Below are 25,854 nucleotides of genomic sequence, written 5' to 3'. Positions count from 1 at the left end.
TGTGTGGTGCATGTTGACGTGAAGGAATCCCAATGCTTGACATGGTCAGTGTACAGTGGTTATGGTGAGTGGGGACATATTGCAGATATGTCAGTGCCAGACATGGCATGGCATGCTACACGACTGCAACACTGAACACCATATATACCCAATGTGTGTCAAGTGACCTATACACCCAGTAGCATTCCAGGACATATATGTGACACTTTCTTTGGATGGTGAATGCTGTGCATATTGTGTATAGGTGCATATGTTTGCACACACACAACACTGAGGTACAAAGCAATGACTGCTATGAGTAGTACTGTGGTCACTGTAACTGGATGGGGTGTAGTACCCTGTGCCATCATCAACATGCATCTTGTGGTCACTCACAGCTAGTAATGTGTGCAAGACCACCGCCTAGCATGCTGTACCTGAACTGCAGTGCCGTGGCTACGTTCACAATTACATAGCCACCTTGTACATGGGTGTGTGAGGTGCCCAATAGGGAGCATTGCCTAACATGACTGTGTTATGTGTTGCAGAGTGTTGCACAGCCCCATGATAGGCCTCTACCCCTGAGGTACATCGTGTGTGTGAGTGTGTGTGTGTGTGTGTGTGTGTGTGTGTGTGTGTGTGTGTGTGTGTGTGTGCATGATATGTGGGATACTGAAGTGTGACCTTACAGAGGGTGTGTGGTAATGCCAAATGTAGCATGTTTTCATGTACTGTGTATGATAAACATGTCCTGTTGTGTACAGCTGTAGCAACTATGCATATCCAATGTGCTGTACAGTGTTGCCACAATTGTGTCTGCTGCACTGTGCATTGCTTGTGATTGAGGCAGCTACTGACTTTACTGAGATGATTGATGCCTCACAGCAAACATGCACAGCATGCATTATGCATAGGTGTGTTATGTGTACATGGCCTACACCTCACCTATGACATGCACATTTCATTACCAATATTAAAGTGTTAACACACTCACCAGCATGTATTGTCTGCCCTGCTGTCACACCAGAGGGACCTACAAGAATATGACACAGTTTGTTAGTGGCCACAACTGTGGCATTGCTACTGTGAGTGTGCTAAACTACAGTGGAACAACAGTCAACAGTCACAGGTGTACAGATACTATTCCAAATATCAGTATTGCACACGATAGGCGGCACAACTGCTAAACACAAAGTACACATCTCTCATATGCATATTCTAACAATACAGGTAACGGTAGTCTACAGCTAGGGCATATTACCTGCACACTCCATGTCATCCTGCTGGGTGGCTCCGGCCTTCATGATGACACATGTATGCTGCTGTTGCTGCTGTAGGCCAGGAGCCACCATGCTTAGGAGCAGCTCCTCCACTCTGGTGAGGGGGGATGTATGGCCACCCCACCACCTGTGGCAAGCTGTTGCCTATGGATATCAGACGCACGCCACTAGACATGTCTAATTAAATCACTGCAGTGATGGCGTACCTGATCATATGTCCGGTTATGCATGCCTATGTCATTTACCCGGCGAACAAGATCTTGCCACAGTGCAGTACGCTCATGCTGGTGCTGGCTGGCCCTGGGAAAAAGCAGGTTATAGTGCTGCACTAGGCTGTTCTGTATTTCCTGCTCCTCCATAGCTGTATACGATGGATTGCGTTGATGAGCCATAACCCTGGAAGACAATTAAACAATATGTGTGAGCAAGTCATGTGGCACACTTAACATTATGAAGTACAGATATCACTTAACTGCCATATATAGCATCTATCTGTCTATCAGAGGATACACACATTCAATACCACATATCAGTGCTCAGCCCACAACTGGCTGACAGTGCCTGCTACACTCCATATAACAAACCAGTATACACCAGTAGTCGGCACATTGTTTGGGATACAATGCACAACCTTGCCCTGGGGTATATATCAAGCTAATGCATGAAGAAATATGTCATCCAATGCAATGAATGCAATGTACATTTACAGTATTACCAGTAAACCACCCTAGTCTATGATGCCATACCCCTACCTAACATATGTGCATGGTTGTTAATATAGCTGGCATACTGCTGTAACAGAGTATACATGTTGCTAGGTACACACACATACCCTGTAACACACATGTGATTGCAGGCATGGTACAGGCATCATTGCACACACATCAGACATACATACAACACACAAATGTATGCTGACACAGATGAGCATTACCTGTGTACCTTATAGTACTGTGTGCCCCTACTTACAGATACCTATGCCTGAGGTATGTAATCTATGTAGTCTACAGGAAACACACAAGACAGTGTTACCAGGGAATGTGAAACTACACCATACTGTGCTGTTTAGGCCTACAGCTTCAGGTAGTACAACAGTTCATATGTGAGCTGGATTCACCAGCAGTACCACTTACTGAGCATACATGTATTGCTTCAGCCTACAATGGGACACCACAGTCGTACACAAGGAACAACATCACAACATATCCTACTATGTCTGCATCGCAATAACTGACACATCTTTCTATGGCCTCACACCTAGGACACAAACTACCATGACAGACACAACCTCACACTAAGTTATCACACCTTTACAAATCTTGCACACAGTCACTGTCACACTCATTCCACCTCACATAGCAGGTATTGCACTAAGTACATGTGTGTGTGCATTGTGTCATAGGTAGGTAATACGATATTGGCCCTAGGGCCTAGAGCAGCCTAGCCATATGCTACCCTGCCCTTTGACACACATGTAATGTGATTTCACTTGCTCCTGTCAACCAGATACACAGAGGTGACTCCCAGGGCATATTACCTATCTCCAAAACAATCATCAGGGGTATGTATGACATCTGCTAATGAGAAGCCTTGTTTGTTAATGCTGGGTGGTTTAGTCCAGAGTATGGAATATTTGTGGATAGGAACCTGTACTTCCAGCATGTGCTGTTTAGTGAGGTGACAAGGATTAGGGCCCTAGGTCATGTAGCCCGGAGGGATTGTGAGGTGTTGTCACGGTGGTTGGCCGACTGCTATGGGTGTGACATACCTCTGTATGTCCGGCAGTGGTAACCTCTGGGTGGGTGGTATGCAACGTACTCTAGCTGTGGTTTTGTGATTCAGTCTGCATAGGGCATGTGTTTGAGGGCAGTATTACTCTTTGTTAGGTATGTCTGTGGCCTTTCCACTTGCTGTAGTTGTCATGTGAGGTACATACTACATGGGGCATTGTGATGAGTAGAGGGGAACACCGACCTATATTTCCCTAGATGACACACCTTTTGTGATGACACTTACCACATAGACAGATTACAAGACTAGTGTGGCACTGTGATTATCAAAGGGGAGCCTACTGTCCACCTGTGTCCCATGTTCCCTTCTGACACCTTCAATGTTAGGCAGGCTACCACCTATGTGGTAGTTACTGCGTAAGGTGTTTTGGAATGGAGTATAGCACTGCAGTATCAACACTGGTGTTCAGTCCATGCCTTGGACAACAGGCACCTGTTGCAGTACATATGACCCCATGTCTCCCCCTCTCTCTATATGTATATATATAAATATATGTATATATACATATATATATATATATATATATATATATATATATATATATATATATATATATACACATATATACATATCTATACATTTCTATCCATATCTATACATATCTATACATATCCATACATATCCATATATATCTATATATATCCATATATATATATCTATATATATCCATATATATATATATCTATATATATCCACATATATATATATCTATATATATATATATATATATATATATCTATCTATATATGTATATATGTATATATGTATATAGCTATATATATCTATATATCTATAATTCTATATATCTTTATATATATATATTTATATATGTATACGTATATATATATATATATATATATATATATATATATATATATATATATATGTATATATATATATAGATCTATATATCTATAATTCTATATATCTTTATATATATATATTTATATATATATATATATATATATATATATATATATATATACACACACATACATATATATATATATATATATATATATATATATATATATATATATATATATATATATATATTTATATATATATATATATATATATATATATATATATATATACACATACATCTAAACATCCATTGCTGTACATATAGCTGCACATATAGGCACATATACTGCCCACCTTTCATGGTGGGGATGTCAATTATGCAACAGTTGTGAGACATAAGGTTATGTAATACTATTGCACAATTTTGTGCAGAATGCATTCTGCTGTCCTCGGGCCATATAGCTGTAGCAGGCCTCACTGCCTGTAGCTCAGTCCCACAGCTTTTAATCACCACATAACATATACCGGCACTGCTTGCTGTCTGCAATACCACACACTACAACCTACATACATATGTGTACATAGCAGCCTTCAACAACATACATATGTCCAGCCTTCACTAACAGTTGCAGTACGTCCCTTGCCCTATGCAAATGTGCATGTACATATAAATACAGACTGCTGCCACATATGGATGATTCACAGTATGTAGAGTACCCTTCAGACACATCATTTGGATGTCAGCAAATACATATCTGTTACATACCTTACCTTTGTATTCCTCACCTTTGTCTGTTGTAGGTGTTGATTTTTTTTTGGTTTTGGTTTCCTCTGTGTGTTGGCCTTTCTTTTCAGTGTCTGTCTCCTACTGCCTGTTTGTATCCATCTATCTGTCTGTCTCTGTCTGACTCTCTCGCTTGCGCTCTCTCTCTCCCAGTTGGTGCAATGATATTATTGCATGTGTGGACAGCAGTTACAGGCTGCTTTTCTAGGTATCTGCACATGTGCATGTGATGGCCTCTGCACCAATTGGTGCCCACCATTTAGTAATTGCATGCAGCCTGCTGTGTGGTAATTGCAGTTCTCACCATGATTTCAGGGCACTGCTATAAAATGATAGGTTAGGTAGGCATAGCCCTTTCAGTTTTGCAAGGTGGGGACCATGCTTGTTTGCAGTGGACACTGTTGTCTCAGTCAGAATGTTGGTATATGCCTCATATCTGAAGCTGGGTTGTAGCCAGTGAAATGCATGTTGTACTGAAACCTGACTGTTGCTTCTTCCAGTACACTCTTCTCAGTGTGTAGGTTTACTCACACATCCGAATGCTAACACTGGATACTTGGGAGTATGTACTTTCTTTACCAATTAGAGAATTAACTGGCATACAACAGTAGTTATTGCAATGTATTCCTATGGCTTTCCTATTTTCCCTTTACATTCACTCATTGTAATGCATGTTATATTTCTTTCAGCACCAAGTTATTGTATATCTGCTGTGGCTTAGTGGTACGTCATGCAGACTGGTGAGTCCAGGGTGTGGTGTTTGAGATTGACAAGGGTATTTTATTTTGCTGCTGAGCAGTACAAGGGCCCTGTCATACAGAGTGACTAAGGCACTTTTAAGCAGTTGTAAGCGGGTTTGCACGGGTTTGCGCAATGCTTAGCGATGCTAAGCTAAGCTTAGTTTAGCTTATTTTACTTTAGCAATACTAAGCTAAGCTTGGCTTAGCTTATGATATCTTAGCAATGCTAAGCTAAGCGCACACATGCGCACACTGGTGCAAACCTGCTTACTACTGTTTACAAGTGCTCACTCCCGCTAACCCCTGCACTCATTTCTTTGACAGAAAAGTAAATGGGGAGATAGGAATGTGGTGATAAAGGGTGCACAAAGAGGGGAAGACATGTGGGAAACCAGCTCGAGATGTACAGTATGGGTGTGGAGAAGGTCCATAGCTGCCCATTTCTTTACCAGCAACAGCTGTGCATATGCAATACATTAGGAGGGATATTTGAAACCTTCCACCCCTGAGAGAGGGGTGAGGACAACTAAGTATGTTGTACTACCAATTATGAATGTCAGGCACATGCACTGTTTGTGAACTGCTATACTGTCATTAGTACGTTACTCACTTCTGAACAGTTTATGGTTTGTGTTGACATTAGCACAGTCTGCTCAGGATAACTGGACATATTTCACTACTGTGTATGCCTACCTACACCCTTGGTTGTGCCTGACTACATGGGTATATAGTACCTTTGGCTAGGGGTGCAGAACTGCAGAGTACATTATTTATTATCGTGTGATGTTTACCTTGCTAAACATGCAGAGTTGCTGTATACCTGTAAGTCTATAAAGGCTAGTAATCTGTCTGAGTAGCTCCCACCTGTGGACATATCCAGATGGTAGACAGAGGTTAGCCTAGTATTCATTGACTGTGCCCACACCAGTCTTTTCAGCAATTGAACAATGGCATTGTCACAGGTGGTTGCTAGCAGTACATGGCTACATCCTTTGATATTTCTGTGTTGTACTCTTACATAAGGGCATGCTTGTGGAATTCATTCTACAGCTATTTGCAGAGTGTGTAACAGCAGACAGGCTGATATGCCTGTATGTTTCTGACTCTTCCAGGCCTCAGATACTCTCAGGTATATATTTGAACAGCCTCAGGGAAAGGTACATATCAGTGGGATACACCTGTGATATAGTTCAGATATTTTGCAGTTACGACTTTGGGGGATTCTGAGCATATGTATTACTACACCTTTTCTGACGTGCAAGCAGTGTCTACTCTCACTTATTGACATTTATCATTAAGTGGGATTCTCCACTTTTCTGCCTACTGTTACTACATTTCACAGGGAGTCTGAGGGGCACAGCTAACATTTGTTTGCAAATCAGGGACATCCCTGTAAACCAGTCACAGTTGGGCAGTCTGGCCTCTGACCTATTCAAATATGCCAGTGTTTATCCTGCTCTGATACTGTGTGGGATTTGTAAGGTGCTACTGTAACATTATTCCCTACTAGCATGGCTGGCTCTCTTTTCACAGTCATGTCATGCAATTCCACAACACTTGCTGGTTAAGGGCCACAGAACATGATTTGTGTTATGCCATTCCTATTCTCCCTTTACATTCACTCATTGTAATGCATGATATATTTATTTCAGCACTAACTTATTGTATATCTGCTGTGGTGTAGTGGTACTTCATGAAGACTGGTGAGCCCAAGGTCTGGGGTTCGAGACTGACAGGTGTATTTTATTTTGCTGCTGAGCAATACAAGGGCCCTGTCATATAGAGTGACTAAGGCACTTTTAAGCAGTTATAAGCGGGTTTGCTCGGGTTTGCATGATGCTTAGCGATGCTTAGCTAAGTGCACACAAGCTCACACTCACGCACCCCCCACTAACTGCTGCTTAAAAGTACTTATTCCCGCTAACCCCGTGCTAATTTCTTTGAAAGAAAAGAAAATGGGGAGATATTAAAGTGGTGAAAAAGGGGGCACAAAGAGAGAAAGACAGTAGGAAAACCAGCTGGGATGTGCAGGAAGGGTGTAGGGAAGGCCCATAGCTGCCCATTTCTTTACCAGCAACAGCTGTGCATATGTTCGTAATTTGGTGTGAAATTTGCAACCTTCCACCCTGAGTAAGGGGTGAGGACAACAGAGTATGTTGTACTGCCAATTATAATTATCAGTTTACATGTCCAGCGGACATGTGTGCGAAATGGGCAGCTATGTATGGGGCATAATTTTTTTGTGGGAACAGATTGCCCTTTTTTTTATTTTTATTTTCAGGTGAGAGTGGAATGTGAGGTAGGGGGTGTAGATATATTTGGGGAGGTAGGTTGGGGAGGTTAACAGACAAGACAAACAAGACGCATACAGGGGCGGAATTTGACACATGAGGTGGGTGAACACAACTGACGGGGAAGGTTGATTGGAAATCGCAAGCCCATGAGCCTACATATGGTAACAGTGGAACTGAGATCACCACCCATGGGCAGTCACCACTGCACCTTCACAGCCCCAAGGGTGGCTGTGCTGGGGTTTGAGTAAGATGGGCAAGCTCACCCGAGAGACATGCCACTCTCGCCTCAAGCTGGCATAGGGGATCAGCGACTGAATGCTGGATCTCCATATGCACCACAGCCCGGACCCTTCGAAGGGTGACAGGTGGCCCTTCTTCACCCATGCTTGCACCGGGGGGGATGAGCCCCATCCTCTGCAGCGCTTCTACCCGAAGGTGGCACAGGACCAACGGAGGAGGGTAGCATGGGCTGGGCACTGGAGCTGCTGGTGCCAGGTGCACTCGCCAACTGAGGAGGGACAGGGGGGTCTGCTGGGACTGGCCTTCCCATACGTTCTGTGATTAGGTGTGTTTAATTACAACATAAACAACAGCATTCCAGATTAGTTGTAACAGCATGCAGTAATATTCCCATTAACCCAGCACACCAAGGTTCCAACAGTTGAACAGAAAGCATAACACGTGCATATATTGAACAACAGTGGATATTACAACAGCATGCAGGGATGTTTGGTAGCAACAGGCCACCATGAACGTGGTGTTTGAACAGGGCACATGCATCAACATGAATGCAAATATTTATAAAACAATAGGACATATGTCCCAACAAATATTTAAGATTACACATACCCATTGAGGTGTGGAATTGCATGGTTTATGCACAAACAGTAGGGTGTAGAAAAAACCTCAGTTAACATCTTATAATCACTTTTACTCTACACTACATTCCTAGTGACTGCAAGTGTATATTCCCTTCATGTATTATTACACATGCCACCATGCATTAGGTTGTGTAATGGGTTTGGCTAGTTCAATATATACTTGACCTATATCTGACATACTAACTGTCCAAGATGCAGATGTTACTGCTACATATTTCATGGTTGCATTTATATTTCTTTATCTACATATCTGGATGTTTTCACATGACATTTTCACTTCAATTTGTACAGAACCCTGCATTTATTGAAGCACACTCACATTTCTGGGGAACATATTAGCATGCTACTCGTGTGCCAGATTTATTTATGCATGCCAGCCAGTAACTGACTGTTGAGGACTGTATATATGCTTCACAGCTACTAGCACGTCCATCACCCACTGTAGATGGGACTGCAGAACTCTGGGTTGCCAGCACTTTCTAACACAGTACTATTTGTATAATGCAAGAGTACAACAACATTTCAAACTAAGTGACACACACACTCCGGGTTTTAAACCTTTATTACTGACATTACACACTTTTCCACAGGCTCACTCCTTTATTTGTTATAACAGTGCATATGGCAGACATATTCAAGACATATTATACCTTTATTAATGGGTTAGAGCACACTTTTGCAGGCTCACTCACATATATTATATGACAGTACCTGCAGAGATTTTATTCCAGACATATGTTACCTTTCTTAATGGGTTACTACGCTCTTTATTTGGCACTATGACTATTTCGGATGACAGTACATGCAGAGGACTTATTCAGGCCATTTTATGGCTGTATTATTGTACTACAACACTTTATTTCATGCTCTCTCCCCTATTTTATATAACAAAACATGCAGAATTTTCACTAACCTGCCTGGTGGCGCAGCCTTTGCAGCCTATCAGCATAGGCTTGCTGATTCACAGCATGGTCACCTGCAGCTGTGAAGTAAATGAAGGGATATTGAGACATACCTATCCATTATACAGAATCAATTATCAATTCTTACATACTGCATTCTATGGCTACTTACCCAGTTGTGGGGCATCCTGCATCCCACAGGCCTCCTGTATCCATTGGTTCAGGCGGTCCTCCTTCCATCTCTTCAGGTCTGCATGGTAGTGACGGACCTGCTCACCGGTGCGAGGATTGCCTGTGGCACTGGTGAGGTCATGAGCTAACCGGTTCCAAGCCTCAGCCTTGTACTCTATCCCTTGGAACTGGCCCTGCAGGAGTCTGGACTCATGACGGTGGACAAGGAGCCAAACCATGTATTTCGACTCCTCGATGCTCCAACGCTGCGCTCGGAAGTGTGAACCCTCTCCTGCACCTGCCATTCTGACTGCAAATGTGAGCTACAATCAGTTATGGCAAGTATTCCCACCCATGGGGCTTAAATATGCCGCATTTCCCACACTTTTTTGTGATTGGCCGTTTTTGAGAATTCTAGGCTGAATGCAGGCATCCTTAGTAATGGTTAATCTACCATTTCTAAGTATATGTATGCTAATAGTAGCTGCTTTGTCTAAGCTGTCATGGTTTAGTGGTTCTGTACTTTGATTATGATGCACAAGGTCCTGGGTTTGAACGTTGTCATTCTTTTATTTTAATACTGTCTAGACAGGCTAGAGGGTGTGGCTGCGTTTAAGCAACTTAGCTCTACGTTGCTCCCCGGTGCCCTACAGTGCCCTGGTTGGCACGGTGCACACGTCCGTACAAACACATTGCGCTGGGTAAAGCGCATTTAAACTTTGGCCAACTCTATTGCACTGGGTAAAGCGCTATTAAGCTATGGGCACCTGTATTGCGCTGGGTAAAGCGCTTTTAAACTTTGGGATCCTCTGTTTAGCTGGGTAAAGCGCTGCTTAACGGCAGGCTATTATATATCTGGATCCTTTAAAAATATATATTTTGTTCAGTGATACATTGGCCATTTCACTGCTTTTACTAACATTTTAATCGTATATGTCTGGTATTATTTCATATACTGATTTACAACATAAATACAAAGGGGAGTGCTGGGACTCGAACCGTGAATGCCTCCTCTTTGTGCATATGCTCTACCATTACATTATTGCAATTTGGTGTGACGTGCATAAACATTCTTTCTTATGCTCTTCCATGCCGGAATTACTAACTACAACTAAGCAATGGGCACACCCGCAAACATGCATGCAAATACGGGCAGCTATATCGTGGATTTAATTTATTATTTACTTTATATAAGTGTGATGGGGGTTTACAGTGTCAGGTAGTGTGGTGTTGTGTGCTTGTACATTTGAGCGAACTCGCTCTTGTGTGTTGACATTATGCTTTTTAAAACCTTGCAGGGGCATGGACATTTAGGCTGCTCGGCAGTCGGACACACCCCCTGCTTAACTACTCAGTCCGTGTAAGAGTTACGGTTGAGTCAGCATGCCCTCATGAATATTCATGGTACGCTGATGTCATACTGTTCAACTGCAGCCTCTGAGTAAGACATATTAAGTCTTACATGGAGGTTTCGTGAATCCGGGGGATAGTATTATTGTTTTAAAAAATGTTTAACTGTTTAAAGTAATGCTATTTTATAAAAAGTTAACTCCATTCTTTCCACAACTCTGTGCTGATGCAGTTTAGCAGGCACATCATTATGATGTGATGTACATGTGCACCATTCATTTATAGTGCAATAAATAACTGGGGCAGAAGTGTGCAAGGCAAAATATAAGTTCTAACATGCAGGCCAGTCACATTTTAGGTTTAAATTAATCCAAAATGCATACAGGAGTGAAGCGTCAGGTGGAATAGATGCAACAATAAGGGCCTGACTCCATAATGTAGAGGAATAAAGCCCCGACTGCAGCTTAAAAGAGCTAAGTCCATTTATTAGTTCAGGCATGGGAGGAGCCAGGCAGCAGAGGATGGGAGAGATTGGTTGATTAAGGTATGTTTATCTTTGGGAGAAAGTCATAGTCTTGACTCGGTGCAGTGTGGAGAAAAACAAATCATGCAATGGAACCACTTGACAGGACACTTTACTAAAAACTGAAAATTACATTTATTGCATTTTGTCTCCATTGAGTGACAGAGACTTCTATAGAACTTTAGTCAATCCAAATGCAGACCATTTTACAACATTTAAATTGATCATAGGACTACAAATGACCTATAAGACCATAAAAGCCACACTAACTCATTAAAATGAATGAACCAACTGTGCTTATTAAGAAAACTGGTTAATGCACAGTAAGACAGCCATAAAAATAGATGCTGCTTGTGGGTGTAAAAATGTAGAAGAAGAAACCTATGTTAAATTGGGTGGTTATTAGCATGGCACAAACAAAGAAATCTCTTCCACCTACACATATATGATTTTCTGGTAGCAGGTTTTTAGCCTCCTTTAGTATTTGCTGCTTGTCCTCAGAAAAAAGGTGCCAATAGGATATCAAAATTCAACCATCCAGGCAGTCAACTGAAGTGTTTTTGGGTTGAGATATATCAATCAGTCCCTATCTAGTGTGAGTAAATCCAGCTTGTGGGGAAGCTTGTTGGTAATTTCAGTTGGTTACTTTTAAAAGAAGAGAGAACTAATGTTGACTAGGCCAAAAAGGGAGTTACCACCACATATCTTCAGTGAGTCCTACCGGATCTTTAGAAGAACCCCTGGCATCAGTGGAAAAGAAAACCATACAAGAGCATTCCTGTCCATAAAAATGAGAAAGTGTCTGTCTTCCAGGCATGTTTGGAAAGAACCCAGGAGCAGAATGCCTTTAACTGGCTGTTTGGTAAAGAGGCAAACAGATCTACTTGAGGTGTTCTCCATAGTTGTATCAGTCCCTGTAGGACCCCCAGGTCTAATTTCCATTTGTGATGGTATGTCCTGGCCCTGCTCAGCTTGTTTGCTACAATATTTTGCTTTGACAGAATGTATGTAGAATGTCAAGTTTAATTAATCTGAATTACCCCCTCTCAGGTCATCATGGCAAGTTTGCAAGGAGGATAAGACCTGGTTCTGTCTTGTTTGTGTATATTCTACTACTCCCACATTGCTGTGATGTTTGATAAAGTGAAGAAGTTCTAGGGACCAGAGATGATTTGGGAATTTCAAAGCAGTGATTACTGCCAGTATCTCTTTGACAATGATGTGCTTTTGTCTGTCCTGCTTGTTCCACAGACCTTGTACCTTCACCCCTTTTATACATCCCCAAGTGAAGTCTGAAGCATCTGCTGTAGCAGACTGAAGAGGTGGTGGAAGGGAGAAGGAAAAACATGGATTGAAAGAGACCTGGTCCACTCACTACAATACCTTTCAATCTCTTTTCATATACCCCAGCACTGGAATCTGAAAAGATAAAGGGTGTTGATGCTGAGAGTAGAATGATATGATGTATCACTGAATTTTTTCTCATGTGTAGTCTAGCCAAGGGTATAATGATAATTATAGAAGCCATGAACCAAAAACTCCTGAGAAATTCCATGTCAGATTGCAAAGATTGGTTGGAAAACCCAGGATTATTTCTTTGTACAGTTCTACTTTGTACAATGGAGAAACAGCTTTTCCTAAGAAAGTATCCAAAAGATGCCCCCCCTAAAAATTCTGTGTGAAAGGATGAGATGATTTCTGTAAGTTCACTTGAGACCCTAGATTGAGTCACTTGACACGTCAGAGAATCAATCCAAAATGAAACACAAGAAAACACCATGGAAATGAAAAAATGGCAAGAACAAAGAGTACTGGTCCCAAATACAAGTCCGAGCTTTACTATGGATACATAGGTTAAAAACTCAGAAAATCCACAATAAAATAAGTGCTTTCATTCCAGAAATATAGAACTTCATCAGATAAAAACCTTTAAATATCCTGCCCTTTTTTTACCATACATAAAATTATTTCATTAATTCCTGGACATCAGTCCTCCCCATAAGGCACATTTATAAATAATTACCATATTATTTTCATTAATTTTAAAAACTTCAATATTATTATACTTTACCTATCCTAGATTATTCCTTTCTAAAGCTTTAAGTTTCAGTAAACAGGCAATGGAACAATGGTCATTTAAACCCAGCCAACTGTCAGCACTTAAAGTTAACTGCCATATTAATTATTGTTTCTCAAGCTGTAAAGCAGTTGGCTGACCCCCTTTCTTCCCTTGAATGCTATCTATAACCATATATTTAAAATAATGTTCTGTATATTCTTGAATATGTTTTGCCAAAGCGTTATTTAAATTCTGATTTTTCATATTGTATTCATGTCCATACATATGGTGAACGAAAGTGCCTAGTTTATTGTGGATTTTTTGAGTTTTTAACCTATGTATCCATATTAAAGCTTGGACTTGCATTTGGGACCAGTACTATCTGTTCTTGCCATGTTTTCATTTCATATATGTTAGAGAATCTTGACAACTGGAAAAACAGACTGCAAATGTAAGATGTTCATCCAGCTATTGAAGCCTACAGTAAGCAATTATTGGAGACAGATACTTTGCAAATACCATTGGTGCAGTAGATTGACCAAAGGGTATTCAGAAAATTGATAATTCAGCTACAGAAAAGTTTATGAAACATCTGAAATCTTTGGCAATAAGAATGTGATAGTAAGCATCTTCTAAATCTAATGTTACCATGAAACCGAGTAAGAGAATAAGAGGTAATAGGGTTTGAAGGGATAACATTTTAAACTTTGGGATCATGACACAGAGATTGCAAAAGAAGAGGTCCAGAACTGGTCTCCAAGTTCCCTCTTTTTTTGGCAATAAAAAAATCCTTGGATAAGAATCTTTTCAAATCTGATCTGAAGACACTAGTTCTATGACCCCTTGAGGCAGCATTTGCTCCACAACTTGAGAAAGTAGGGATGTTTAGTTTACAGGATGAGGAGGAATTGCCTGAAAGGGGGGGGGTGTTCCAATGTCATCAGTACCCCCTGTTGGGTGATTTTCAGAACCCATTTGTCTGAGAAAATCTGATGCTACTGGGGAAGATGCAGACCTAGAATGAGGGCTACATTCCCAGGAGGGGTGGCTGGAGAGTCATATAGTCATTCTGACTCTCTGGACTGCCTTTGGCTCTTGGAGGATTTCCTTTTCTTTTTTAGCCTTCTTGCCATTACATTTTAAAATCCTGTTTGTTAGCACCCTGATACTAAATTTGATTTTTGAAAAACGTTCCTTGAGTTTGAAAGAAAGTTTTTTTAAACTTAGAAAAGGAGGGTTGAAAAATGTGGGTCACCCCTTAAAACAATTTATCTCTTTTCTCATCTTTTTAAGTGCCTCAACAGCAGAAGGGCCAAACATATCATCACTGCCAAGGGGAGAATTCAAAAACAGTTTTAAGATCTTCTTTTAAATGTTGAGAACATAACTAACTAGACCTCATAACTGACCCCATAGTAGTAGCAGTTCTGGATTCAGCATTAGCAGAATCATAGCAGCACATTATTGTGTTTAGATATCTGAAAAGCAGATACAATTAAGCAATTTAATGATTTAATGTTGTTTTTTTACCTTTGAAGATGGGTGGTTACCAGTTACATTTTGCACGTTCTGAAAAAAGCAAGTAGATATTTTAATGTGTGATCATGCCAGTTCAAGATTTTGAAGGATAAAATATTAAAAAAATAAACTTTCCAAATTGAAAAAGTCATTGTCATCTTTGCCAGAGGGAATAAGGCTACCATTAAAAACTGTTTAGCAGAAGAAGTTTCAGATAAGGAAATCACTGCATGGTTTGTTTTAAGATTAGAAAATAGCCACTTATGAGTCTGAAATATTTTGTATAACATGCCAAATTTTTTAGGACCTGACAAGAAAGGAAATACATTCACAGGACATGTCATATCCAGATGCAAAAAAATAAGACTTTTGCTGGGAGATAGAGATGTCATTGTGTTCCCAATGAAACCCTCTTTCATTTTCCTAAGATCTCAAAAAAAAGATGCCTCTTCTGGAGGGAAATTTCCTCAAAATCAGAGTCTTCATCTTGAGGAGAAATCACTGAGGAAAAACACCCCCTCCATTCCCTGTTCTTTTGATTGAGAATCAGTATTAGAATGTGAGGGGAAATATTTTTCTTTTTCTATTTGAAGTATGTGAACAAACAGGATTTGAAATGTTAAAAGCAGAAATGAATGTCTGAGCAAATCTCTGAAAATCTTCATTGTCGATAGTAATAGAAAAACAAAAGAATAAACATTCTTAATTTTTTGTTTTCCTTTCCTGGGAGATTCCCTCAAAGAAGACTTACTCATGGCAGGGCATACTCCTGGGAATCAAGCATTGTAACATAGTTTTGTCTCCTTAACCTGTACCTTCACCAGAAACTTGCAAGAGTGGTTCCCTCTTCCCTAGAAAGGACATCCCTACAGTTGCAAAGGACATGTCTTAACTCCCAGTCCTTAGTGGCTTCTTGAACACCCACACTACACAGACTACAAGACATTAATCAGAGGTATGAGGAACAAAGTCCAGCTATAGCAGAGTAATGAATCAGTTGGAGGCAGTGAGGAAGCGAGCCTGACACCCAAAGACTCCCTGGAAAGTTTCTTCTTCTTGCAGATGGGTAAGGGAGAACTGGAGAAAACAATATCTACTCTATAGTCTAGCTAAAACGGAAGCATGGAGCCTGTAAGAATTAGTAACCTCCTGATACAAGAATATCGATTTTGAGGGAAAAAGCCAAATAGTCCACAAAAGCACACAATCTAACCCCTGACACATCACTTCTACATAAATATTCAGAAAAAAGTAAAAAAAAAAAAAAACAGATTCACACAGTTTTCTCAAACAAGCATATACTGAGAAAAATCCCCATAAAAGTTATGACAGTGTAGGAAAATTGATTTTACTAGCATAAAATAATTACATTTACAATAAAACAAAGTTTTCTTCAGAAAAAATGAATTTATGGAATGTTTTCCACAGCAGAATACCTATCTGCCCAGTCTTGAAGGATCACTAGCCAACTGTTAGTTCTACGAAGTCCACAGAGGCAGACAGAAAGATATGAAGCTTTTGGGCCTCAAACTGTTGTCTTTATTTGACTCTTCTTGTTCTGTTGGCACCAAGGTTTGAGGGAAATGTTGTCCAGTTTGTCATATCTTAGGCGGGAACCCAAATTGCTTAGACTACTACAACAGCGATCTAATGCTGACTATCCCTAAAACTTTAAAAATAAGATGCATTTCAACAAGGAAAAACTTGACTAATGAACCTTGCTGTTACACTTCTTAAGCATTTTTACAGGAAGCCATGCCCTCTGGATCCAACAATGAGGCAGTTACATACCTATTTTTCCTACTTACACTTTATAACTCTAAGATCATCACATTTTGGAATAAGGAAGTAGCCCAATATGCCATAATCTTGTAATAGAGACATATTCTCTTATTTGCACTTATTTTCCTAAATCTGTGGACTCCAGTTGCTGTCCTCAAACATTCAACAGTCATCTGTACTTGGAAATGTAATGGGCTGAATTAGGAAAGCAGTTTTCAGTGGAGACACTGTTGTTGTGTTGTCTGTACTGCTTTTAAGCTTTTCTCTCCCTCAGCTTTGTTATTGCTGATCAGCTCTGTTATTATATCATTTAATTTCCATCCTTGCCTTTACTTCTCTTTACTTTTGATGGTCTTTACCCTTCTCTTTACTGTATCTACCATTTGTCCTATCCACCGCTACAGTGTCTGCTGTATGCATTCTGGGCACACCTCCAATACTTATATGGGACATTTCTGTGCACACCATTACCTATATTTCTCATACTGTACAGAAATGTATACATTGAATGACATCATATCAACAGAATCATATTTTTCACATTTTGCTTAATAGGTTTAGGATATACTCTGTGCTTACACATAGCAACATCTGATAGATCTCTCATAGTTATTAATGCTAGAAGCATTAATAATAAAGTTTTATAATTGAAAAAATGCTACAGTCTTGCAAGATTGATGTTGTTAATGTTTGTGAAACATAGTTAAGGAACGATGACTGGAAACTGAATCTGTCAGAGTATAAATATACTAACTAAAAATCGAGTGGAGGTGTTATGATAGGAATTAAAGATTGTTATGAGACCTGCCATTATTAAATGTTCATTGATAACACCAATACTGTAGATTGTGTAACTGTGATAATAAATACAACCCTGGAACATATAACTGTTGTTGGAGTTTATAAACAAACAAAGTCAAGTACCGACGCACTAGAGGAATTCATATACTTCTTGCAAGAATAATAATAGTGGCTGGGAACTTAAATTTACCAGGGACAGACCAGAATAATATTGATTCAACAACATTAGTAAGGAAATTATTTAAAAAGTATGCTCAGAAATACCAATTGCTTCAGATTGTAAAAAGCCTACTGGGGAACAAAACATATTCCCCCGGATTCATGAAGCTCGGCGCAAGGCCGGTGTAAGGCCTGCGCCGGCCGTGCGACGTATAAATGGTGTAGTAGTGCCATATGCATATTAATGAAGGTGCGCCACTACCACATCCACGTGCATAGGACACGTGCGCGAGTGCATGGGGCGTTACTAAGCTGCGCCCGGAGGCGTGTCAATGTCGGCTGGCTATGAGCAACCTAAACTGCTGAATATCATAGCCTGCCAGCAATAGTAATCGCACCTATCAGTGTCCGTGGATAACGAAACGTATGCAAAGCATGCAAGACAGTTCCTGGCCACACAAAATGGAGAACCAAACAGAAATGCACGCAACACAATATGAGTGTCTGTCTATGGAACAAATGATATTTAAAAGCGTGTGTCCGTAATGTACTGCACTGTCAGAAGTTATATCCAGTGGAAGTGAAGCGCATCATGTCAGCGTGCCGCCAATACACACGTCTAGCCCCATGGGCATGGTCACCAGCAGTCCCACAGTGGTAGCGATAGTACACAGCTGGGCAGTTGTGGCTATATAACAACCGTAAAGAAACCTGACAGTCCAAATTGTATACCAAACACACACAAACATATATATAAAATGTGCTATACACATGAACGTAACCATCACATACACATAGGATGCCATATGCGGAACCGGGATATCCAAAAGCAGAACCCATGCATGCAAATGCAATATGCAACAACCCCTGTATAGCACATAACCCGCACCCATTTCCGAATGTCCACCAAATCCAGCTATCAGCCTTGCGCATCCATACACCTACACATAGCGAGTATTCCCCATATGTAGTAGGAAGTATCATCCTAGGCAGTGTCAGGATTGCAAATATGTATCCCACGTTTGTAAACATCCCATCACAGGTACGTAAATCCAAATGCCCGCGCGTTAATGTTCCGGCAAAATGTGTGTACATCCCGCGTGGGATAAGTAACCTGTTGAAACCTCAGAGTTGTTTACATGCCACGGTGTCCATTACTGTACACATCTGGACAAAACATGTATGTGTAGTCACGGTACTGTTCAGTTTCCACACAGACATGCAAAACATACTACGCAGGATGGAACAGATGTCCACCATGCAGGTCACCCCACTAGGGTTGCCACCTGTTCAGATGGCCAAGGTGGGACATCCCTTGTAGAAATGTGAGAATCTGCAGGATAAAACATACCCCCGGCCAGTGCAAAGGACTGCTATCCCAAATAATAGTTATGTGTACAAGATACAAAATACCTGTATCATGCAACTAGTAAAGAAAATAAGAAATATATTATTGTCTTAAAATCACAGGACAGTTGCCATGTCTTAGGTGTCGTCGCAGGACACAACTGTCCAAAGTTCCCCTCACAAAGAGGAACAAGTGGTAAGCCTACTCCCCACTGAATTATCGACAGTATATATTCAACTCAATCACATACCGACACCACCTCCCAACCTATTACAGCAACAAAACCTGGACAAAGCCTAAAAGGATGGGTGGACAAATAGGGACAGATGTAATTACTGCTCTCACAAACATCAAAAGTTCACTGAATAATAGTATGTACATAAGCATGAAATGTTGTGAAGGATGTGGGGTAGTCCCCAGTATTACACAGGTCCGTACATTTATACTGTAACAAAGCGTCACATATGTTGACTGTACTACTGCATACCTGTAGTTAATTCATAGTGAAGTCATGTGCAAAATAATAACCCTTGTAAGAATGAATACAGGAAATAGTCAAATGTGAATGGGAACACCACTCACCATGGATTATGTATTGTAACCACCCCCACCCATATTATGTATTGCCAACATAATAAGCTGCTGACAGGTGCCCAAACACCTGTGTCTGTAAACACAGATAAAATGTTTAAAATGGATAAACCCTGTCCATGTGCTTTGTCTGACATTTGAACACGGTCAGGGCAGTTCCGTTCACCAGGCAGACAAGCCTAAACCCAGATCACCACATGAACACCATGACAATTAAAGACCTGCATGTGTCAGGACTATAAGCCTTTGGGTTCTGAATACCCCTGCAGTGATTAAATATGCAGCTTGGGTCCAGAGCAGTAGGGAATAGGGAATGTGTAACATATAGTACCGCATTTTTCCCAGCAGGAGAATGGATGCCTGTGATGTAAGTGAAGCGGTGAGGCATATGTTAATGTAGCTATGTACTTTGGGTATGCATATAAATGAGTCAGAACACCAAACGTATAGTGGTTACAGCATCCGGCCAACGTGAATGCAGTCCAGGTTCAACTACAATGACAGCACATATAATGTTAAAGTGTAATGAATGCGTCTGTGCTGTACAGACATTTAAATATGTAAAGGTGAACGTGTGTTTCGCATATGTCTGTTAACCGGATTAGAGATATATTACTGGTACAGTCACAAGTAATAAAGCCCATGTAAGCACAAAGACTTAGTAAACATATGTAACCCACAATAAGGATATGCATGTGCGCCTGCACGTAACCCACAATAAGGTAATGCAAGTGCACCTGTGCGTGTGTAATCCACTCACAGCATAGAAAATGAATGCTGGTTTCTACACGAAATGTCTATATATGGATATATACATTTGTGTATAGATATATATATCCACAGACTTAAACTAAATAAATATATGAAATAAAGAATGTACAGATACATATATATATATATATATATATATATAAATATATAAATATATATATACATATATACATATATATATATATATATATATATATATATATATATATATATATATATATATATATATATATATATATATATATATACATACATACACTCAAACACATACAACATCAATTGATATATACCTAACAAACATATAAACAAATGTCCTCGTAGATATAACACATGTACATAAATAGGTAGTATGGATACACATAACAGACATGCAATTAAGGTAAATACACTGCTGCTTCCAAAACTACTGCCCGGAAAGTATCAGTGTGCCAGATCTGTAAGTTCTACTCTTTAAACATGGATATAGGTGTCCTTTGCAGGACTCCAAAAATAGTGAATTTATAAATGCACAGCCCTGTAATGATTGCCGCAAAGAAGTGTCATCCGCAACTACAATATAGCTGTACATGCAACAGTAGCTTGTGCAAGTGTAATAACACATGGGTTGACAGAATGTAAGACATATGTACCGACATGCGGAGCTTGGATAGTGCTTAGAAGTGTCATCATAATTTATTATCGCTCACATTAAATATGTGTTATGACTACTGTGGAGGGGTGTCAGGTCTGGGAACCATGGGTATGCAATAATGGGCCTAGGTGCCTAGGTGTTGGTTGGCACAGATTTATGAGGTCCGCCCCATGGGAGTGATTAATATACCTATGTGAGTATATCAGACACCTCTAACTTCCTAAAATGAAGAACCCATCTACCGGATATCGTGTAAACTATTGGGGGAAGATGTAGGGAGTTATATTAGTGTCATGTAAGCGATTATCATGGATGTACATGCGTACAAATAAGATGGTAACCATACCTCTCAATCAGAATAAGACATCTGGACAAAGGCATTTTAAAATAAGTACAAATAGGGAATATCTCAAATATTCATCTTACAAAGTCAGAAAGTGGATAGAATAATGGAGCAGTCAATAGTATGAATGTTTCGAGGGTTATTAATTATAAATAACAAATGTCTGTCATTATTGTCTAACCCCACAGTCCCAAATGACTTCCCACTAAATTACCAAAAAGGCATTGCACAATATTATTAAAAAAGGAACAAAATCAGACACCTAAGTTAGGGACATTTACCCAAAATTGTACAGTTGAGAGGTATGAAGGTAACCCTGACCTAAATAAATGTACATAACTAGTGCGATTAGGTGGACAGGTGTGAAGAAAGATGTGATGACAAATGACAAAACATGTATAAGTCAAAAGCATGTACCTCGACAAATCTGGATGAATACTAATGCCCTGTGATAGTCAATGTGGAAGGTTAATAGAAACAACATAAATGTGCCCCTCAGGGTGCTATGCAGTGTCCCTGAGATAGTGTCCAGTCTCCCACACACGCATGTGAGTCCTGCCACTGATGGAAAGTGCAAATACCGGTGAACACATAAGGTAGATGATAGCAGAATGTTTTGATCAGCACCTGTTGGCGTTTGTGAGGAACACAACACTCTGGGCGGGTGTGTCCCACAAAAGGAATGTAATGGCATCTGGCCTGTGATTTCTCCATATATTGTGTGTAGTGGTGTAATAAAATGACATATCTTGTATTAGAAATAGATACATGTTATAGGAAACAGTATCATCGACTATACCACTACAAGACAAATCTGAAGGTATGAAAAGTGCTGAAGTAGTTTAGTATTGACCGCAAGTATGTGTGGACTTGTCAAATGTACATATAGTCTCTATAGGGCTGTCACCTCTACAAATGATGAAAGTGGGAGGTGCTCTGTATAAATGACAGATGTAGCAGGTCAAAACATACCTACAGCCATGCCTACCCCACAAATAGACATATTAGCACACATCAAAGCTTAGGCCAGGATTCAGGAAGCTTTGGTCGGTGTCTGCAGTAGAGTAAGAGTAGAGCAAGGCAAGATGTCCATGAGCTATTCAGCAATATCCTGTAGGGGAGTGTAACACAGCCCCTCAAACGAACGTTGCACGGACAATGTTAGGATATGCAAATTACCCCATTTGTAGGTGAAAGCTATGCAAATGATGTAAAATATGCGATACATGAAACAGTAAGCTGTCCGTGCAAGAGTAGAAGTATGTGCAGAAATGTATACGGATGTTAACCGAGTAACGTTCTGCAAGTAGCTAAATGGAGCAATGTCATCTGCAAATAAAGGATGGTTTAGTTGAAGAAGCATGCCAATGGCCAAATATAATGCCAGTGGCATGTATTCCTATTGGAAATTAATAAAACTCTAGTTGTCCTCCCTGATCTCCGAGTACGCGCTGTGCATACAAAACAAGACAGATATGTAAAATATACATACAAATTGTAATGTCAGTTAAAAGTTATTGCGTCATGCAGGGGAATGGCAAGCTGAAGACAACATGGCTACTGAGTAGTGGTTGCTATGTGTGGAAGTGCACACTCAGAGATGTAACCAAGCATTAGTAGGCAATCCTATGCAATTGAGGCTGAGGATAGTGAAGCACGATTTGTCATGCCATATGGGCCAAGCCCCTACAGTGTAAGAGTAGGTGAAGGGGACTATCAGCATAGAAGATAGGTGACATCATGAGTGTGTATGTATAAAACACTGTAATCTTATTGGAGCAGTGTGTCACATGTCTGCTGTTAGTGACTCATCAGTGGAAGAGGCATGTTATGGTTTATCCTAGGTAAAGTCAGTAAACTGATGGTGTACGCCATGGATATCACTGAAGTTCCTTGCAAACCTGGTGAAGTGTGTTTGCGCCCGTGCAAGCCTGTAAGCCTAAGTAAGCATGTGTTCATGTGTGTCAGCCTGTGTGCATGACTTAAAGAACGAGTAAGCTACTGTAAGATTGTTGAAGCCTGTGTAATGTTGTGTAAGCCAGTGTAAGTGTTTGTACGCATGTATAAGCCTGTGTGCACACGTGGAAGCGGATATGCACTTCACTGTGCTCCTATGCACGGCGCCGATCACTGTGGACACAAACAGTGGAAAGGAAGGTAAACAAATAGCAGTAAGTTAACCAAAGAGAACTACCACAGCTAGCAGGTGAAAACAATCAGACTGAGTATATTACACAGCCAGTACAGTAGGCCAGCACAGCACAGCACATACAACTGTACAAACAGTAGTCCACCATGTTATTCTCAGACACCTGCAACACTGTAGTTTAGTAAGAGAAGTGCAAACTGTAAAAGCTTAACTGAGACAAGATAATGTTAGGGGCTGCCATTGCTATTATACATCAACATATGCAACATGTGGAGGGTTGTGCCAATGTGAATGCTGCTCAGCATCACACAGTGAGCAGACGGAGAGGAGTGTGCAGGCACAGGGTAAACTACCAGGGGCTACATGAGCTGGAGATAGTAGAGCGCTATAGAGTGGACAGAGACCTCCTGCAGAAGATTGTGGATCTGTGCAGGCCATGTCTCACACACAGACCCAACAGAGGGAAACCTATCACAGTGGAAACCAAGGTATGTGTTGCCCTAAGGATACCAGCAACAGGTACCTTCCAGAGATCAACTAGTGATATGACGTGGATTTTACAAACATCAGCATCCAGGGTACTGCACCAGGTCACGAATGCCATGTCAGCACATGTCAGTGATGATGTATATATCCCCAATTCCCGTAAGGTATTGGGCAGCAATATGTGTCATTTCCACACAATAGTGGAATACCCTAAGTACTGTGTGCAATACACTTCAAGCACATATGCATCAAAGCACCAGCCAGTGAATGTGGCAGGGCCGACATCATCCACAAGGGCTTCCCCTCCATGAAGTGGCAGTTTGTGTGTGATGGCCAGCCCGTAATAATGAATGTGTGTGCTGGATGCCCTGGAAGCTGCAATGCGTCTGATATGTGGCATCTGATGCAGCTGTACAAAACATTTGACAATGGGGACAACCCTCATGGTCACCTAGTGGGGGATGCCGGATGTGCAGTTCAACTGTGGCTGATGACACACATCAGAAATGCACACACACATGAACAGGAATGCCATAATGAGGCACACACACATACAGAAACCTTACTCTAGCATGTGTATGTGTCGCCAAGTCACAGTTCTGGTGCCTGGACACATCTGGTGGAGCATTACCGCACTTGTCAACTACATGTATCACAACTGTCTATGGCCTAGGTCATCTGTGACACACACACACATGACAGGTTATATACATAGTGTGAGTGACTGTTCATGTATGTGTAATACTGCAGAACAGTTCAAACACAGCAAAGTATGTCAATAATGGACATTCATCATAGTTGTACAACCACCTTGGAGGATATGCATGCAGAACTCTCATTGCATATGTGATACAGTGATGCAATTCACAATACCATTGTAAATGCAAATATCAAATGACAAATGACATAGCACATATCTATATGTACACATTGTTACCCATTATACATATTGGGGTGTAATACCTATGTGTTACTGTTGGTAAAGTATGTGTAGTAAATGTGGATAACTGACTCTGTTTAGCCTTATAGGTGTACAGCATGGGTTGGATAACACGTATCTGTCTGTATGATACCTTTGTGTAGACTAACTGTGTCATGTGCAGAATGCATTCTAGGCCACAGTATGAATTCCCAGATGTGGACAGGAATATCCCTATTGTCTTTGCTTGTAACTAACATGGCTACATGTCAAACAGTAATGGTCCCAGCAATGTGTATAGTACATGTAGGATCCACATGCTACTGTGTGTCCTACATGTGTGGGACTGTTGTGAAGATATAATATAACAATTGGTAATTCAGACTGTTGAGGTCGTGTCAACTACCATAATGCAAAACTATGACAGATAGTAACAGTATCACCCACAGCACCGTGTAAAACCATAGCAATCACACATGTGTAGACAAGTACAACAATATGTGTAGTATAATGCATACTGGCCACCAACAGAAAGTATGACGTGTTAACAGTGTGAAATACAGGGCATGTCACCATTCCAATGTGTCCACTATACATGTAGATGCAGACAGTGCACCCTCACCATGTTCACATATAGATACATGTGAATCTGTACTACACACATCTCACACATACTGCACACTGTGTAACACATGCTGCCAATACTACACACATCAGTTAAATGGCACATGGATGGATAATACATCTTCAGAATTAACAGTGCTGTACACTATACTACATTGATGATCATAGCTG

This window comes from Protopterus annectens, chromosome 10.part0 (assembly GCF_019279795.1).
Source record: "Protopterus annectens isolate FY-2018-M chromosome 10.part0, PAN1.0, whole genome shotgun sequence".
NCBI classification, from domain to species: Eukaryota; Metazoa; Chordata; order Ceratodontiformes; family Protopteridae; genus Protopterus; species Protopterus annectens.
This window is presented reverse-complemented; position numbering follows the sequence as displayed.